The sequence below is a fragment of the Phyllobates terribilis genome, unplaced genomic scaffold (genome assembly GCF_046119375.1).
Source record: "Phyllobates terribilis strain yellow unplaced genomic scaffold, ASM4611937v1 Scaffold_1__5_contigs__length_1240528914, whole genome shotgun sequence".
Classification (NCBI taxonomy): domain Eukaryota; kingdom Metazoa; phylum Chordata; class Amphibia; order Anura; family Dendrobatidae; genus Phyllobates; species Phyllobates terribilis.
Genome location: NW_027362761.1, coordinates 1,035,185,763 through 1,035,206,881, shown reverse-complemented (window position 1 = coordinate 1,035,206,881; position 21,119 = coordinate 1,035,185,763).

Genomic DNA, 21,119 nt, shown 5'->3' with positions numbered 1-21,119 from the left:
AGACAATCCCCCCACCGCAAGACTCGATTACGTCACTAGTGTAAAGGAAAATGAAGACGCCATACAACATGAATTCCAGTAAAACTAAGGCCACAATGGATTCAGTTCTTGGTCACTGACAGAGATGAGGGCAAGGAAGTTGAAGATACTCGGCGAGCACCCAAGCATGCTCGCCGAGTATCTTCAGCGTGCTCGGGTGTTATGTTTTATTCCCGCCGTGTGCATGATTTGCGACTGTTTGACAGCTTTAATACATGTGAGGAATGCCTAAGAAACAGGCATTCCTCACATGTATTAAAGCTGTCAAACAGTCGCAATTCATTTGCACGGCATGACTCAAACATAACACCCGAACACGCTGAAGATACTCGGAAAACACCCGTGCATGCTCGTAAATCTCGAGTAATGAGCATGCTCGCTCATCACTATTCTCTAGATGTTTCCTCCTCAAGGGGGTTTTCCTCTACTGAGTGCTAAAGGATGACTCTTTCTCAGTTGGAGGTTTAGTGTCTTTTTATAGATTTTAGCCTGGGTTTCTTTAAAAATAATAATAATAATAAAAAAAAAATAATTAGAATTAAAATTTAGAATGAAAGGCGATTTATATAGATCAGGATGGTATATTATTGTCACAGTTGTGATGATGCGGTTGGGGAGTCAGGTGGAAGTGGGCGGCAAGTTATGGTGGACTAATTTTATTTTAACTGTTGCACAATGGGGGTGAATAGGTTGAGCTTTGATGGGCGCCTGAAGAATGTGATAATGGTAACGTCACCCAAGGGCGGCTTATCTGTTAAGCGCAGGAATGAGGATCATTGGTGGGGTCATTGCAGCCCTTGAAGTAGACTGGCCTTGCAACTCTGGCAAGTCAGAGTGTGCCGCCCCTGGATTGCTGCCTGCCCATTGCTGTATGGCAGGCAGCTCGGGGATCTCACGGTATCGATAAATCTCAGAATATACTTGCCTAGCATTTCACCTGACTCTTACTATACTCTTATGATATAAAATAAAAGCTGTGTCCTGTTTGACACCCAAAAAATAACGTGTTGTGTATTTTATTGGGCCATGTAGTTTGGTTCATGTGCTAATAATGAGGGTCCATGCCATATCCAGAAGTGATGTAATATGATGTTTTATTTCATTGCTGTAAGTGATGGTTTGCAATGGTTTTTTAATAAAAACTAAAAAAAAGTTTAGAAGGATGAGGGCCAGATACCAGGCGATAGTAAAAGTCAAATCAAGCGAGCAGTATGAATACCGCGGAGCCTGGTGACAAAGGCGTTAAACATGTCCGGGTAGAGATGTAACAGTCAGAAGGCCACAGGTAGCTGGTGAAGGTCCTTCTATACAGGTCCAGCAGTGATGGTGGATCTGCTGGACTTCATGTTTCCTGTCTTTTAGATGGTTTTAGGGCAACAGTGACAACACGCAAATACGTGAGCTGCCCTGGATAATCCACGCCGACAGGATGATAAGATCCGGTGGAAGATGGAACCTAAGAGAAGAGAAATAAATATAATGTAAGTGATGGGACTCCATATTACATGATACTACTGTGCGGTCACTGTGGCCGGATGGCAGAGGAATCATTCATACAGAGATCAGGGATCATTGTCAGCCATCATACATGTGACAATCCATCACTGACAGATAACATCTGCTCCACATGAATTATTCTCACTGACATCACACAACATGGAGCTGATTCTCACACTTACCTCGTCTCTTTTTCCCCTTTTCTACATTTCCTGATTTTTCTTGCTCTTTATTCAAATTTATTGCAGATTTTCCTTCTTCCTGAGCTGGAAATTCTGAAAGTAAAAAAAATCTCATTAACGATATATTCTTATAGGATCTGCTTTGTATCTTTCATGTATATAGTAAAATTGTTCTAGTCCTGGTAATCTGGTATTACATCATAATAGGGCAGAATAAGTCCTATATACCACACAAGACCTCATCTGAGGGGCATTAGATGTGTCACTAATATGGAGTAGTGAGCGCCCTGTGTGCCGCCATGTGGGGCATCCCTAATGAGCGATATTCTACTATAGGAGATTATGTCTCATTATGATGACATAGGTTACTGGATGCTATAACGAAATTGCCAGAATCCATGAACGAAAAACTCCTGCACAAAGTTAGGGAAATAGGGACACAGTACGGGGTCACGGTCAACATAATTGGGATCCATGAAACATGGATGACATAGGAGACCTATTGCAGAAAAACCATGTGGAAATGTTTGAGCCTTGAAGTCAACTTTCACATTGTTGGTGCTGTAGACATGTACATACCTGATAATGGGGACGAGGGTGGAAAGTTCTTAATAGCATCGTCTGTATTAGATACAGGAATAGATTCTTCCGGCCTGTTCAGAAAAAGAAAAACGTGTAAATCACAAGTAACCACAGTATAAAAAGGGGGTGTCTCACTATAAGAACAACGACTATAAGGTCTAATAGGACTTATGACTGTTGTGGTGAGAAAGGTCTACTGCTCAAAACTACCTTTTATAGAGAGGAGCAGAAAACAATTACCAAGAATATCTGGCATTGAATACTACATCTCTCCTACACCGTAGGCAGCACTAAAAATGCATGACAGGCCGCAATTATGGGATGTTAGCACCAGCGGTTTCTAAAGCCAAAAAACACAATGGCCGCTAACCATGGGGCGCTGGATGCGCACTTGATATTATGGCATTTATGTCCTATGTTTGGTGTTGTACACATATATCAGCCTGGAGATCCCAGTAATGACCCCATAATCTACTCACATTTCTGAAGTGTTTGTGTTGGAGGCCGGGGTACACTCTGGAGGGGATGTTGGATCCTCATCATTCATCATCCCGGTAGTGGTGGTACAGAGCTAAATGTGGATAACAATAAGGTATGAAATATTTTTTTTTTACTTTTAGAGGTCTTTTTTTTTTACATATTTTAGATTTATTGATCACATACTTACTTTAGAAAGTCTTTCAGAAGATGATGCAATTTTTAGGGAGGAAAAGCTCTTGTTGTCCTCCCTTGTGCCTGCCTCATCCTCTGAGACCAGATAGTTGTTATTATCACAGTGATCTACAAGACATAGGTAAAGAAGTATTATTAGAGGTTGCCAGTACAACACAGTCACCATTTATCACTAAGTTACTGTATGGTACAACATAATTCACAGAATACATAAAAAAAACTCCTGTATAAAATTAGGGAAATAGGGATACAGTACGGGCTCATGGTCAACATAATTGGGATCCATGAAACAGGGATGACATAGGAGACCTATTGCAGAAAAACCATGTGGAAATGTTTGAGTCTTGAAGTCAACATTCACATTGTTGGTGCTGTAGACATGTACATACCTGATAATGGGGACGAGGGTGGCAAGCTGCTAAAAGCATCGTCTGTATTAGATACAGGAATAGATTCTTCCGGCCTGTTTGGAAAAAGAAAAACGTGTAAATCACAAGTAAACGCAGTATAAAAGGGGGTGTCTCACTATAAGAACAACGACTATAAGGCCTAATAGGACATATGAGCATCATAGTGGGGAAAATCTGCTGCTCAAAACTACCTTTTATAGAGCAGACAACTACCAAGAATCTCTGGCATTCAATACTACATCTCTCCTACACCGTGGGCAGCAGTAAAAATGCATGACCGGCCGCAATTATGGGCTGTTAGCACCAGCGGTTTCTAAAGCCAAAAGCACAATGGCCGCTAACCATGGGGCAGTGGATGCTGCATTTAATATTATGGTATTTATGGTATTTATGTCCTATATTTGGTCTGGTGCACATATATCAGCCTGGAGATCCCATTAATGACCCCATAATCTACTCACATTTCTGATATGCTTGTGCTTGATGCTGGTGTACACTCTGGAGGGGACTTTGCATCCTCATCGTTCATCAACCTGGTTGCGATGGTACAGAGCTAAATGCAATAAACAATAAGATATTAATTTTTTTTTTTTACTTTTAGAGGGGTTATTTCGGCATATTTTGGGTTTACTGATCACCTACTTACTTTAGAAAGCCTTTCAGAAGATGATGTGAAATTTAGGAAGTCAAAGCTCTCAATGTCCTCACTTTTGCCCTCTTCATTCTCTGAGGCCACATGGTTATTTATATCAGAGTGATCTGCAAAACATAGGTAATGAAGTATTATTAGAGGTTGTCAGTGTAATAAAGTCACCATTTATCACTAATATTAATGAGAACTGATCATCACATATTAGGGAAGATGAGATAAACAGTCACTTAGTCTAGATGATGTCTCATTCTACTTACTGATAAGAAAGCTGGTGTCCACAACTGACTCAAGCTGAGGAACATACTCCGGCTTCTGACTTAGAATGTTGTCAAAGTCCAAGTCACTCAGGAATGGATGACCCTTGATCTCAAATGCTCCTCCTGGAAATAGAAAAACAAAAGTGATGCGGATATTGTCAGAGATTTCTCCATATCTGAAGAGTTTATCTTAATCTGAACTAATGATATAACTGAGCTGACATGAAGGAAATACACTGAAAGTCTTAGTATGGAGAACTAGAAATGGACAAGCTGATAGAGAAGTGCTGGTTTTCATGGACATGAGCGATATGTCCTCGGTATAACAAGGGAATATTAATACTATTATATATGTTACCTGTCCCAAGTCTATGCACAGGATTAGTTCTGAGCAGCTCAGTGATGAGGTTCTGAGCATCCGGGGGAGGAGTGCGATCACTATCCCAAATTAGGTCTCCTGTTGTATAGAAAATAAAATATTTTTAATGGACTGTAATATAAAGCAAAATAAATAACTAAACCAATGTAATCAGTCAAAGATCAAATAATTTTGCTTACCAATGACAACATTTTTGTAAAGCCTATTTAGAGAATCCCCATCAAAAGGTACACATCCCACAAGAAATTCATGTAGGATTATGCCCATTGACCACCAGTCAACAGGTCTTCCATAGCCTTGTTTCAGGAGGACCTCTGGGGCTGTGTAATACAGGGTGCCACAGACCTGGAAACCAACAGAAAAAAGAGATGAGATTGATGAAGCTATAATTATGACAAGTTCTCGCCATAAAAACACAATTTAAAGAAGATGAAATCAATGGAAAAGTTCTCTAGAAATGAAGAATGTAGAGAGAAGACAATACTATGATGACATTTGTAAAGAACAAGCTGAGTTCTTGTAAGTGTTACCAACCTCTCGATCCTGGAACTCTCTGCTGATGTCCTCTGGCAATTCCTTATAGGTGTTAGTTTTTGGTATCATTAGACCAAGTTTTGAAAGCCCAAAATCGGTGACTTTAACGTGTCCTGAAGATGTTATCAGGAGGCTGTGAAAGAGAAGATGGTTTTAGCCTCACACACAATGTGATATTAAATAATAACTTTACCCCCTTTATTATAATACAGGGAGCACTTACTTCTCCGGCTTCAGGTCTCTGTGCACCACACCATAACTATGCAGGTATTCCAGAGCAAGAACCGCTTCTGCAAAGTACAAGCGGGCCAATGGGACAGATAAATGACCCCTGGTGCTTAGAAGGGTCCCACAGTCTCCACCTATAGAAGAAAGGAAATATGATCGGTGAGGGGTTTATACAGCAGATCACCATGATGTATAATGAGAAGTGAGAGGAGATATTGGGGCAGGAGAGAATATAGAAAGATATAATGCATAGTGCACATAATATTAGTCTGAAGTCATGGTGAAATGTCCTCCATGTAACTAATAACATAAAGTGATATCACATCTCGTGTACAGCTGGAGATATCGACATGCTCAGTGCGGACATACAGAGGAGATCACACACATCAATGACTTTCTGGGCATCTGGGTAATAGGTCACCTATAGTAAATGCTCTGTGGGGATGTAACCGTTCACATGAACAAGTCCTAATGATATGAGAGGTGATAAGATGTCAGCAGACATGGGCTGAATATAATGCAATATACGTGTCTTACCTCCTGCATACTCCATGACCATACACAGGTGAGATCTCGAAGGAAATGAGCAGAGCATGGAGACCACGAAGGGACAATCTGAGAATGTTAAGATGTCCCTCTCCTGAAAGGCCCATTCCACTTTCTGTGGAGTATCCAGATTCTGCTTAGCCAATTTCTTCATAGCAAAGATCTGTTGGGAGTCTTTATGGCGCACTAAGTAGACGGCACTGGAGAGAAGGAGAATCCATGGGTTATAATAAATCCTTATTAACAGTCCGTCTATAGAAGTCATTATATGATCTTCTGTCCTAAAGTTTAATACTAGAAGTCCGACCATCACTAGAAATCCACATCTAGAAATAGATGAAATATCACTACATAGATCACCTATGGGAGGTCTACACAATGCCACGTCTGCCGAGACCCTCACCCCAGCCAATCAGTCTTATCAGCTTCATATTGGAGCCCCGAAAAAGTGACGATCGGCCAGCGGAGCGGGAAGCTCTGATGGAGGAGGCTGCATAAGGACAGATGAGGGTCTCGGACCGCCGAGTGTAATATATTATATTATTGTCATCTCTTTCCTTAACAGTTTGATTTGTTACAGATCAGTTTGCTCAGCTCTATATAAAAGACCGGCATAGTGACATTTAGATGTGGACAGTGATGTGGACTCGTATCGTTTCCCTATGATAACACTGAATGGCAGAGCACAGAGGCAGAAGTATTGTCATAGGGAACCCTGAGAAATGTGGATTATGTTAACAGAAATCTCACCCAAAATTTCCACTGCTGATGAGTTTAGATGTCTCATAGTCGCTCATGTGCGGCTCTCCTGCCGGGACCAATGATTTGATCAAGTCCTAAAAAAGAATAAGAAATAGTAATAAGATATAGAAGCTGCAGGAAAACATCTCAGGATGTAAAATCTTCTCTCTCCTATATTATGTCCAGACTGATTTACACTGATCCGATCTAAGTGACGATACAAGCAGGACACTCCGCATGGATGTAATATAAGGGGGGATCCGCTATACACCCATATCATTGTATAGTGATGGATAGTACGGGAGATCACACAGGGGAGAACTTAAAAGAATCTGTCAGCATGTTTTGTTATGTAATCTAAGAGCAGCATGATGTAGGGGCAGAGACCCTGATTTCAGCGATGTATTACTTTCTAGGCTGTGAGCTGTTGGTTCAATAAAATCAGTGCTTTATCAGCAGAAGAGTGTCCCTAAAGGACTAGCTGTCTTGTGCCATATTGTCCTATTTATCTCTGTAACCTGATTAGCAGGTTTGAGCCTATGCATAGTGTACACAGAAAGCAGCCAATCAGTGGTGTGGGCGGAGTTATACAGAGGTCAGCATTTAGAGCACTGCTAGATCTGCAGCATACAAAACAGTGATTTTATCACAATTGTTGCCACCAGTAAAGTAAGTGACACAACGCTGGAATCAGGGTCACTGCCCCTACTACTTAATAATACTGTTACATTGGGAAGCAAAATCCTGGTGACAGATTCCCTTTATAAATAATAATTTGCAACACAGTAGTGTCATCTACCCTTAGGATAGAGATATCTCATGGTCACATGGGGGATAATGCTGGATGGGACCTTCACACCAAGGGGCGTAACGACTGCAGTTGCAGAGGATGCCAATACAGTTGAAAGCAATGATGGAAGAGGGAGCTGTCAGCTGACGATCTCTCCGCCATCATTCTCCCCCTGCATTTGAGCTTTGACATTTCAGTGCAGCAGATGTTATGATGTCACTATATTGCGGAGAACACACGCTGAGGAGATCGGCATTATAATGTTTGGAGAGCTGTGTGGGGGCCCTAAAAGAGTTTGCAGGGCTATATGGAGCCATTTTACAGTTTGCAGGGCTATGTGGGGGCCATGATAAAGTTTGCAGGGCTAGGCGTGGGCCATTATGCTATTTGGAGGGCTATGTTGGGGCCATTGTGCAGTTTGCAGGACTATGTGGGAGTTATTATAGTATTTGGAGGGCCATGTTGGGTCCATGATACTCTTTGGAGGACTATAAGGGGGACATTATAGTATTTGGAGGGCTATATGGGGGCTATTATGTAGTTTGCAGGACTATGTGAGGGCCATTATAGTATTTGGAGGGCTATGTTGAGGCCATTATGCTGCTTGGAGTACTAGTTGGGGGCCATTATAGTATTTGGAGGACTATATGGGGACCATTATAGTGTTTGGAGGGCTATATGGGGGCCATTATGTAGCGTCGGCGTCCCTGCCTCCTGCTAGGCAGGGACGCTGTTCCCCTCACCTCTCTATTCCGTGCCCGGCGGCTTCCTCCCGCTCTGCCTGCAGCGCCCGCTCTCCCCCGGTCACTGTGCTTAGGGCGCGCGCGCTCCCCCTCTCTTAAAGGGGCCGCGCGAGTCGCCCTAAGGAGTCCCCGGCCAATGGCCGGAGGATCCCTCCATATATAGGCACCTCCTCCAAAATGGAGGTGCCTGAGCAATGTTGTTGCACTGTTCACTACTCTGCTTCAGCCCTCAGGTCCCGTTGCCAGTTACCTGCCAGTTACCTGCCAGTCTCCTGCCAGTTTGCTGCCTGATTCCTGCCTGTCATCCGCTTTCCTGCTTGCTAGCCTGAGGTCCGACGGTCTGCCTTCCGACACCTGTCAGTCTGTCTATGGACCAGCTTGCCCGCTCACCTGGGAGCGCTCACCTGCTACCTGCTTGATAGCCTACCTGGAGGCTCCGCCGTCACGTGCTGTGACCACCTGCCAGTCCAGAGACTCTTGCCCGCTCACCTGGGAGCGCTCACCTGCTACCTGCCTGTTAGCCTACCTAGAGGCTCCGCCGTCACGTGCTGTGACCACCTGCCAATCCAGAGACTCTTGCCCGCTCACCTGGGAGCGCTCATCTGCTACCTGCCTGTTAGCCTACCTAGAGGCTCTGCCGTCACGTGCTGTGACCACCTGCCAGTCCAGAGATTCTTGTCCGCTCACCTGGGAGCGCTCATCTGCTACCTGCCTGTTAGCCTACCTGGAGGCTCCGCCGTCACGTGCTGTGACCACCTGCCAGTCCAGAGATTCTTGTCCGCTCACCTGGGAGCGCTCATCTGCTACCTGCCTGTTAGCCTACCTGGAGGCTCCGCCGTCACATGCTGTGACCACCTGCTTATCCTGAGACTCTCGCCTGCTCACCTGGGAGCACTCATCTGCCATCTGCCTGCTAGCCTACCTGGAGGCTCTGCCGTCACAGGTCGTACCTGCCCGTTTACCCAGAGACTGCCCTGGTCACTTGCCGTGACCTCCTGCCCGTTTACCCAGAGACTGTCCCGGTCACTTGCTGTGACCTCCTGCCCGTTTACCCAGAGACTGTCTCGGTCACTTGCTGTGACCTCCTGCCCGTTTACCCAGAGACTGTCCCGGTCACTTGCCGTGACCTCCTGCCCGTTTGCCCAGAGACTGTCCCGGTCACCTGCTGTGACCGCCTGCCTGTCTTCCCTGGTCGCCACCCGCTTCCTTACAAGGACTGCCCCCTTGTATAAGTTGCTCAGAGGTTCCGCCTCCCAGACCCGTTACAGTTTGCTCGGGCACCGGAACCCGGTGGCACCCAAGCTCCCTCGCTCTCGGACCTTTGTCATGAACTGTCCCGACAGAGGTCCCAACAGGAGTCCATCCTAGGTCACCTGCGGAATGTCAATACTCGCCTGGACACTTTGACTGCCCCACCAGCAACCACCGCTAGTGTCATGACTTGCAGCCCGGCTGCTCCGCTGCCCACCAATACCATAGTATCCTGCTCTGGAATCCGGCTTTCTGCACCTCCTCGCTTCGGGGGCGACTCCGCTCGAGCTCGGGGCTTCATTAACCAGTGCACCCTGCACTTTGAACACCAGTCCCACCAGTTTAATTCCGACCGGGCCAAAGTAGCCTTCATCATGTCCCATCTCACGGGAGAGGCACTGGCTTGGCTAAATCCTCTATGGGAGAGAGGAGACCCTCTGGTGTCCGACCTGCCAGCCTTTCTCACGGCTTTCCGGAAGGTCTTCGACGAACCCGGACGGAAGACCTCATCCGCCTCATCTCTGCTACGCCTCCGTCAAGGGAGTCTCACCGTGGGCCAATATGCCATACGGTTCCGTACCCTTGCTTCGGAGCTGGCCTGGGATAACGACGCTCTGGTGTCCGTCTTCTGGGAGGGTCTGTCCGGCCGTATTAAAGATGAACTCGCCGGTCGGGACATTCCTACCACTCTCGACGACTCGATTACACTTGCCACCCGGATTGACATCCGGTTCCAGGAGCGCGCTAGGGAGGTCACCCGTGAGAGGAGGATTCCACGTCTAGTCCCTACCTTCCAGAGACCCGTCACTCCCCCTGTTACTCCCCAGGCACACTCACCTGAGCCTATGCAGGTCGACCAGACCAAGATGGTCAAGACCCGTCAAGACTTACGTCGTGCCGAGGGGAGCTGTTTCTACTGTGGCAGTAAGGAGCACCGGATCCGTTCCTGCCCTGAGAGGTCGGGAAACGCCTGTGTCTAGGATCGCTCAGAGAGGTCGCCCTAGACAAAAGTAAACCCTCTCCATCCCTGATGCTGTCTGTTTCTATCCTCTGTGGAGAGAACCGCTATTTTGAACTGGCTCAACTTGACTCTGGAGCTGCTGGAAATCTCATCTCTCAATCCCTGGTTGAGAAATACCACATTCCCACCAAACCTCTGGCCATACCTATATCTGTCGCCGCCGTGGATGGGGGCCTCTTACCACATCCCATCCAACTCATCACCGAATCTCTGACTCTACAGGTGGGAATGCTGCATTCCGAGAGCATCTCCTTTCATGTTCTGTCTGGACTCTCTCACGCACTATTGCTTGGCCTGCCTTGGCTCCAGAGACATGCACCCGTGCTTGACTGGCAGACCGGAGAGGTCCTTCGCTGGGGACAGGACTGCCATAAGACTTGTCTAGTTCCCGTTCATCCTGCCCGTCCTACTCCTACCCCAGCCAATCTGTCCGGTCTTCCGGTTCCCTATTGGTCTTATGCGGATGTCTTCGATAAAAAAGAGGCAGAGACTTTACCTCCTCATAGACCATACGACTGCCCAATCGACCTGATGCCCGGCTCTACTCCTCCCCGTGGGCGAATCTACCCTTTGTCCGCTGCTGAAACCCGGTCCATGTCTGAATATATTGAGGAGAACCTGGCCCGGGGATTTATCCGGAAATCTACCTCCCCGGCGGGAGCAGGCTTCTTTTTTGTCAAAAAGAAGGACGGCTCACTCCGTCCATGTATAGACTATAGCGGCCTAAACCAGATTACTGTGAAGAATAAATACCCCCTTCCGCTTATTCCTGAATTATTTGACCGTCTGAGGGGGGCTAGAATCTTCACCAAACTGGATCTCCGTGGGGCATATAACCTGGTCCGTATCCGTCAGGGGGATGAGTGGAAGACGGCATTCAATACCCGGGACGGCCACTATGATTACCTTGTGATGCCCTTCGGTCTCTGTAACGCTCCTGCCGTCTTTCAAGAGTTGGTCAATGACATCTTCCGTGATCTTCTCTACTCCTGCGTGGTGGTGTACCTGGACGATATCTTGGTCTTCTCTCCGGATCTTCCTACTCACCGGAGGGACGTTCGTCAGGTCCTGCTCAGGCTCAGGCAGAACCACCTCTACGCTAAATATGAGAAGTGCATCTTTGAGCAGACCTCTCTTCCATTTCTGGGCTACATAATCTCTCAGACTGGTCTACAAATGGATCCTGAGAAACTGTCTGCCATCCAGAAGTGGCCCCGACCAGAGGGGTTGAAGGCTATTCAGCGGTTCCTGGGCTTCGCCAACTATTACCGCCTGTTCATACCGCACTTCTCTTCCCGGACCGCCCCTATCTCTGCTCTCACCCGTAAAGGTACGAACCCCAGAGAATGGCCGCCCGAAGCAGAGGAGGCATTTCTTTCCTTAAAACAGGCCTTCCTCTCCGCCTCGGTGCTGCATCGTCCGGACGGCAACAAACAATTCTTCCTAGAAGTTGACGCATCCTCCTCCGGAGCTGGGGCGGTACTTACCCAAAAATCTTCTTCCGGAAGAAAGGTAACCTGCGGCTTTTTCTCCAAACTTTTCTCCTCTTCTAAGCGCAATTATTCTATAGGAGACCGAGAATTGTTGGCCATTAAGATGGCACTGGAGGAGTGGCGTTACCTGCTCGAGGGGGCTCTCCACCCGGTAATAATTTACACTGACCACAAGAACTTGGCATATCTCCAGAGCGCCCAGAGACTTAACCCGCGCCAAGCCCGGTGGTCTTTGTTTTTTGCCCGCTTTGATTTCATTCTTCATTTTCGTCCGGCTGACAAAAACGTCAAAGCTGACGCCCTGTCCCGATCCTTTCTGGTGTCTGATCTTGAGGAGGAGCCTAAACACATCAACGATCCCGCCAGAGTAATGCAGGTAGCCCCCGTGGGCCTAAATCGTCTCCCTCCCGGTAAGACGTTCGTAACGGAGTCCGATCGGAAGAAGATTCTACACTGGGGTCACTCGTCTAAGCTAGCTGGGCACGCCGGTCAGAAAAAGACCCTCCAGCTTATTACCCAGCACTACTGGTGGCCTACCCTGCACAAGGATGTAATTGACTTTGTTTCTGCCTGTGTGTCCTGCGCCCGCAACAAAGTTCCGAGACACCTGCCTGCCGGCCGCCTTCTTCCTCTGCCTGTGCCTGCTGCCCCGTGGCAACATATAGCTATGGACTTCATAACAGATCTCCCCGTCTCTGCTGGTTGTACGGTCATTTGTGTGGTCGCTGACCGCTTTTCCAAAATGGCTCATTTTATTCCCCTGCCAGGCCTCCCGTCTGCTCCCGAGCTAGCTAAGGACTTTATCCGCCACATCTTCCGTCTCCATGGTCTGCCTCTCCACATTGTGTCGGATCGTGGGGTTCAGTTCACCTCACGCTTCTGGAGAGCCACATGTAAACTGCTCGACGTCACCCTGGACTTCTCCTCCGCTTACCACCCACAGTCCAATGGTCAAGTGGAGCGGATCAATCAGAATTTGACCAGTTACCTCCGGCACTTCGTTAATGCCCACCATTCAGACTGGGTGGATCTCCTACCATGGGCCGAGTTCTCTTACAACAATCACGAGAGCGAATCTTCTTCTAAATCCCCGTTTTTTGCAGTCTTCGGTCAGCATCCTCGGATCCCTTTTCCTGTCTCCACCTCTGTGGACAACCTGGCCGCGGAATCTCTCGTTAGCAAATTTTCCTCCATTTGGGAGAGCACCCGATCCACACTCCTTCAGTCATCCGAGCGGATGAAGAGACACGCCGACAAAAAACGCCTGGATTCCCCACAATTTCGTCCCGGAGATAAAGTCTGGCTCTCATCCAAATATGTCCGGCTCAAGATTCCTTCCTATAAGTTAGGGCCTCGGTTCATCGGCCCACTGGAGGTTATCAAACAGATCAACCCGGTGGCCTATTAATTGAAACTCCCGGCCAACTTACGGATCCCTAACTCCTTCCATGTATCTCTTCTCAAACCCGTGGTACTTAACTCCTTTTCCAAGTCTACAGGTACGCCTCCTGCTCCGGTTTCTGCTGAAGACGAGTTTGAGGTAGAGAACATTCTGGCCACCAAAAGGGTAAGAGGAAAGACCTGTTTTCTAGTGGATTGGAAGGGGTTTGGTCCTGAGGAGAGAACATGGGAGCCCCGGGAGAACATCCATGCCCCTCTCATCCTTGCTAAATTTCTGTCTGGCCTAAAAAAGGGGGGGCCTAAAGGGGGGGGGTACTGTAGCGTCGGCGTTCCTGCCTCCTGCTAGGCAGGGACGCTGTTCCCCTCACCTCTCTGCTCCGTGCCCGGCGGCTTCCTCCCACTCTGCCTGCAGCGCCCGCTGTGCCCCGGTCACTGTGCTTAGGGCGCGCGCGCGCGCTCCCCCTCTCTTAAAGGGGCCGCGCGCGTCGCCCTAAGGAGTCCCCGGCCAATGGCCGGAGGATCCCTCCATATATAGGCACCTCCTCCAAAATGGAGGTGCCTGAGCAATGTTGTTGCACTGTTCACTACTCTGCTTCAGCCCTCAGGTCCCGTTGCCAGTTACCTGCCAGTTACCTGCCAGTCTCCTGCCAGTTTGCTGCCTGATTCCTGCCTGTCATCCGCTTTCCTGCTTGCTAGCCTGAGGTCCGACGGTCTGCCTTCCAACACCTGTCAGTCTGTCTATGGACCAGCTTGCCCGCTCACCTGGGAGCGCTCACCTGCTACCTGCCTGATAGCCTACCTGGAGGCTCCGCCATCACGTGCTGTGACCACCTGCCAGTCCAGAGACTCTTGCCCGCTCACCTGGGAGCGCTCATCTGCTACCTGCCTGTTAGCCTACCTAGAGGCTCCGCCGTCACGTGCTGTGACCACCTGCCAGTCCAGACACTCTTGTCCGCTCACCTGGGAGCGCTCATCTGCTACCTGCCTGTTAGCCTACCTGGAGGCTCCGCCGTCACACGCTGTGACCACCTGCTTATCCTGAGACTCTCGCCTGCTCACCTGGGAGCACTCATCTGCCATCTGCCTGCTAGCCTACCTGGAGGCTCTGCCGTCACAGGTCGTACCTGCCCGTTTACCCAGAGACTGCCCCGGTCACTTGCCGTGACCTCCTGCCCGTTTACCCAGAGACTGCCCCGGTCACTTGCCGTGACCTCCTGCCCGTTTACCCAGAGACTGTCCCGGTCACTTGCTGTGACCTCCTGCCCGTTTACCCAGAGACTGTCTCGGTCACTTGCTGTGACCTCCTGCCCGTTTACCCAGAGACTGTCCCGGTCACTTGCCGTGACCTCCTGCCCGTTTGCCCAGAGACTGTCCCGGTCACCTGCTGTGACCGCCTGCCTGTCTTCCCTGGTCGCCACCCGCTTCCTTACAAGGACTGCCCCCTTGTATAAGTTGCTCAGAGGTTCCGCCTCCCAGACCCGTTACACATTATACTGTTTCGGTGCTATGTGGGGGCTATTACACTGTTTGGCACTATGTGTGGGTCATTATACTGTTTGGAGGGATACGTGGGGCCATTATACTGTTTCGAAGACTATGCGGGGGCCATTATACTGTACGGAGAACTATCTGGGGGCCATTATACTGTTTGCAGGGATATGTGGGGACATTATACTGTTTGTAGGGATAGTTGTGTTCATTATACAGTGTGGGGGCCATTTTACAGTGTGGAGGATTGTGTTGGGCTACCATACTGTGTATAGGCTTGTGTAGGGGCCACAATACTGTGTGGAGGGGAGTAAGGGCCATTATGCTGTATGGAGGGATTTTATACTGTATGAAGGCATGTGTCGGGGCCATCATATTTTGTTGGGGCATTATACTTTGCGGGTGCGGGGTAATATAGGGTCATCAAACTATGTGTCTTGAGGGTGCTGTGTAAGATCTTCCTGTGGGGGGTACAATACTGTGTTTGGAGGGCACTTTTGTTGGCATCATATTTTATGGGGGCCATGAAAGTGGAATCTTAATGCATGGGAACAGTAAGGGGCTTCAACTGGAGGAAAATTACTTTGTAAGGGCTACAAAGTTGTGGGGTGTGCTCTTCTGTGACTCTGCTGAATATTCAGTTTTTTTAATTTTTGGGGGAGGCCCAATTGGGATTTCTGCTATGGGGCCCCATGATTCCTATGCATGCCCCTGGATGGGTACTTACCGGGCATTCCAATGAGGGGGCCGTACATTCCAGTACAGACAGGACTTCTTGGGCCAGCTCTTTAAGAAAAGCCAAATCTCCATTTTGAGATTTTTTTTCAGCCTATAAAGAAGAAAAGTAAAAGCACAAATCTTGAGATTATGAGAAAGGGCCTAATGGAGGCCGCCATTGTATGTGACATCTGCTCCTCTTTCTCCAGATACAATGTCTACATATCTGGGGATTCATCATGATTTACATTGGAGGAAAGAAGAAGCTTCTATCCCACCATTAATATCTATTATTATAGAGAAGTTTACCTGGAGTAATAATGTCCTGATGTTGTAACGTAAATCCGTCAGATAGTCTGAGGTCAGACGACGTTGGCGGTCTTTGGTCAGGCAGTCCCTTACTAGCTCCACCATCAGCTGGTGAGTGAAACTGAGAACGCCATCGGGTGGTAGAAGCTCAATGTCAGGGCGATTGTTGATAACAATCCCCCATAGGGCTTGTACCTGAAGATTGTTCAGAATCAATTCAGCCATAGCTAGAAACAGCAAGTGCGATCAGTCACTATGGAATAGCGAGAAACTGCAAGTGCGCACAGTCACTATGAAGCCAAAAAAGGCACCCGTGACCCTGTGCACATTGTAGAAGTAGAGACTGTGAGCTCTGATGTCATAATGGCCAACAATCACCAGTGATGTCATCACGGAATATTGTGATAGAATCTTAATGCTGAAAAAGCGCCAATGTTGAACATACCCTAATGATATATTCCGTCATATTATGGGGAATATTGTATATATTTAGTATCTCACGTGTTTTTTTTTCACCATAGAACATTTAACTCACTGGTTGCAGAGTTTACTATTAAAAACTATTGATGAATTAATGATATGTGACCTAAGTGATAAATCATTTATATCATTAATATTAATCCTTGTGTCTTCGGAAAGTTCCATCTTTTACCATGTGGGGTTTAGGTGGTGATCGTGCGGCTGCAGGAGTGGAGATCTGCTGTCAGAGCCGGCCAGACTCCCTATAAAGATGGTTTATTACAGAGAACTGACAATCAAAACAGAAAAAGAGGAAAAATGGATGACACAAAGTGATATATTTTATTATAATATACAAAACCCACAGCACAGATCAGCTCTGCAGCGGAGGCAGAAGCCCGAAAATGCCAATATCCAGCCCTAGTTACTGGGGAAATCAGCAATAATAAATATGTATTAAAGCAGCGAAATACCCCTGTTTTATGTATCTACGGTGAAATAAATGAAAGAGAAAGAAAGAAAAAGTAGGAAATTTTATATACATATATATATATATATATATATATATAAAGAAAGTATTTCAAGCTGCTTGAAAAAGGTTCTGTGAACCGAAAACGTTGCTGCTTTTTGGGCTCATTAAAGTCCATTTTTTCTAAAAAACTATTTGGAGTGCTGCCTTTTGATATACTTTCTTATATATATATATATATATATAGTGGTGTGAGAAAATTGTTCTCCTCCTTCCTGATTTCTTATTCTTTTACGTGTTTGTCACACTTAAATGTTTCAGATCACAAAATAATTTTAAATATGGGGGCGGTGTGACTTGGCTGCTGACCAAAGTGGCTTCTTGAGACCAGAGCTCTGTCTTGCCCTGAGCTGTTATAGAGACATTTCCAGTTCCATTATCACAGATTCGGTCCTCCCTTGTCACCCATCGGCTGGTATGATGACCCAAAGGAAAAGAAACCAAAAATGTCAAAGTAAACTGGAGTTTTATTTCAAGCATGACTGAGGCGTCCAAAATGCTGTGTTATAGTAATGCAGGTAAATCCACATGTGTTCACTTAACCATGCGGCGTTACCGCACCCTATACATTCTATTGTGCAAATTTCATAGTGGAGACTAATGTCTCCGCAACAGAAATTGATGTATAATATTTATACCTGCAGATTTACTGCATTTGAATTAAAGTCAATAGGCGGTGAAACGCTGCAAAAATGCAGAGTGGTACCCGGGTCGGCAGAGGAGGACTACTACTCCCATTATCCGACTGCCGCTTCCACTGATAACAGCGAGAGCGTGGTGGCAAAGGGGAGTAGTAGTATCCTCCGCCAAGCCGGGGCTGCATGCTGTGTAAAAAAAAAAAAAACACTATCCTCACCTGTCCGGCACCCCCTGGCGATGTGATCCACCTGGCGGCCGGTGGTACACTGACGAGAGTGCGCTCACTCCCAGCAGTGTACATCGCTGCGCTGCCAGGACCTGAGGTCACGTGAGCTCTCAACTAAAGATCAGCTGAGAGCTCATGTGACCTCACTTTACGGCAACGGTGCTGCATTCCCACATACTACTGATGCTGAGGTCACCGGGGCTGATCAGCTGATGAACCCAAGTGATCTCACTCCTGCAGCAGAGCCATGTACACTGACAGGAGTGATTACACCCGTCAGTGTACATTGCTGTCTTCTACAGCAGTGACATCAGTGATTGCTGATGTCACTGCTGTAGAAGTGACCCGGATCGCGTGCAATAAAAAAATTATTAAAACCGTGTGTATTTTTATTTTATTAAAATACTTTATTCTGGCCGTGTCTTTTATTGAAATAGCAGCGAAAACTTTACTATACGGTTAGTAATGGGGGCGTTCTATAGACGCCCTCCATTACTAACCTGGGCTTCACGTCAGCCGCCAATACCAGGCTGACATGAACCCTAACCCCTTTACCCCACTCGCCACCGCTACAGGGCAGTGGGAAGAGCAGAGGCTAAGCACCAGATTTGGCGCATCTTATGTATGCGCCATTTCTGGGAATGCTGACGGGTGATACTATTAGCCGCGAAGAGGGCTAGTATTTGAGTCAATGTCCACGGGTGATCCGCAGACTCAGACGCACACATAGTGGACATGGGATTTCTAGAGATCCCATCCACTATGCTGTAACATCTTGACACTGCGGGTTTGACGCTGTATAAATAAGCAGCATCAATCCTGCAGCGGCTCCTGATCGTGGCCACATACCCAAACTCACCCGCAGCATGTCAATTTCTGTAGCGGACACGCTAGTCTCCGCTGCAGATTTTGACTGATTGAAGTGTCATTATAGGCGGTGGATTTACATCAGCAGCAATAGAACACTGCATTTTGGACACGGCAAAACTACGCTGCGTCCAAAGCGCTGCTTCTTGTTGTTTGTGGGGACGTATCGACTAATGAAACAGCTGTGAGCTGTTAATAATAGCCAGGGACCATGTTTGCCTAATGGCACCTTCCTAGGCTAAAAATAGCTGCACACACCTGCCCCAGAAATTACATGAATGGAAATGCTAATGACGAATGGGTGAATGGGATTAGCTGACACCTAGCTGTTTTGGTGATGACAAGGTGTCAATCAGACCCTTTCATCACCAAACCTAATTAAAGTAAAGAGTTAAATAAACACACAGACACAGAGCAAACACTTTATTTGAAATACAAGACACATGCTTAAATTAACCAATATACTCACTCCAGTTCTGACAGTAATACAAGGGTTAAAGCAACGTCCCACGTTCCTTTTCAAATATTTTATTTAGCTCCAAAAAGCATTCATTGATGTACAAAAACGCTTCAAAAAACGTGTAAAAAATGCGTCAAAAACGCGGCAAACCGCACGTTTTGTCTGCAGCATTTTTCCTGCCAAGGAGATGCAGAAATGCTGCAGAAATTTCTACTTCAAATCCCGAACGTGCGCACATAGCCTTAGAGTGAGACATCCTCTCTTTTCCCACATAACTCATGCCTGTTTTATGAAAAAGGGGACTGCTTTTAACTGTGAATAGTTTGGTATCTTTTTCTCCTATCAATGCAGTGCTAGATTCACAGGGCAGATGTATAATCTAAGTTTGTTCCATCAACAATGTAATATACACCTTTGTAGTAGTATATGTGTGCAATAAAGCCCAGACAAGCTTCTTATACAGGCTACTGAAAAAAGTTAATAAAGTAAAACAGGGTTACGTTATCTTTTGTGGTGATTTCAACTAAATAAATTATAGCGTATTAGACTCCTCATCCCAATCTAAAAGATATTCATCTCAATTTTCATCTTTACTGTACAAAGAGGATCTATATGATATTAGGAGAATTGAACACGAAATTGAAAGAGACACCTTTTTCTCACCTGTCCATAACACATAACTCTTGGTATGCAGATTATTATTAAACAAGGTTATTTCCTCCTCAATAGGTCTTATCATGTGGTCGGACCACGCTCCTGTGTTTCTGCAAGTAGAGGAAGAACATTGTTCATGTCCTACATATCCCTGAAAAGCCAACTCCTATACTATGTCTAACCCTCAATATGTAGAATATCTCCGAAATAACATTTATTTGAAAGAATTCATGCAAGTTAACTCAGTTGACAATCCGTTTTCCCTTTGGAATTCATATAAGGCATTCATGCGAGGAATTTTTATTAAACTATTCCATAGTAGAAAAGAAAGGGAAAAATGATTTGATGAAATATCAGAATTACAGGTTAGAAAAATTAAACAAATGTTCCTTTAACGAGGAGGGAGCCAATAAGATTATCGATCTTCAGATTTAAATGAGAGATTGTCTTTAAACAAATATGAAAATAATCTCCAAAAAATTAAAGCATATATTTAGATAATAAAGCTGAGAAACTATTAGCAAACAGATTAAAATTCCGAGAATCTAAAGCTAAAATCAATTATCTTATAAACTACCCAAATCATCAGAAAATATATAGCCCCAGAGACATAGCGAACAAATTTAAAGATTACTATTCTTCGCTTTATAATTTATCATCAGACCCCGATCATATAACACCAGACCCAGTAGACATAGTCTTTATCTAAACTAAATCTTTCTTCCTTGATTCAAGATCAATCGCATAGAGATTAAGAAAATCATCCAATCCTTACCATCGCATAAAGCGCTAGGTCCATACAGCTTCTCAAATAAGTACAACAAAGTTTTCACAGACCAGTTGACCCCCTTCCTAACACAAACACTACAACTTGCAATGTCCCAGGGCGCATTCCCAAAGCAGATGCTCTCTGCCACCATTATTACATTACCAAAGCCTGGAAAAAACTCTGACATCCCACAGAATTTCAGACCAATATTACTATTAAATAGCGATATTAAGATCTACGCTAAATGTTTAGCATTACGCTTAGCTTCCATCTTTAATCTCAATAGATCAAACAGGTTTTGTAAAGAGGAGACAAGCAGCAGACAACACAAGGAGAGCTATAGACCTGGTTGATATAATGAATAAACGTAAGGATCCGGCAGTGTTGGTCACCCTGGACACTGAGGAGGCGTTTGACCGAGTCAATTGGTCGTACGTCTTCTCGGTGTTGAAAAAGTTTGGGTTTGAAGGTCCAATTATTCACGCCAATAGAGCCCTTTATTCTATACCCTCGGCGAAGGCGTTGGTTCCATTAACAATGTCTGATAAATATTTAACAACAAACGGCACAAGGCAGGGGTGTCC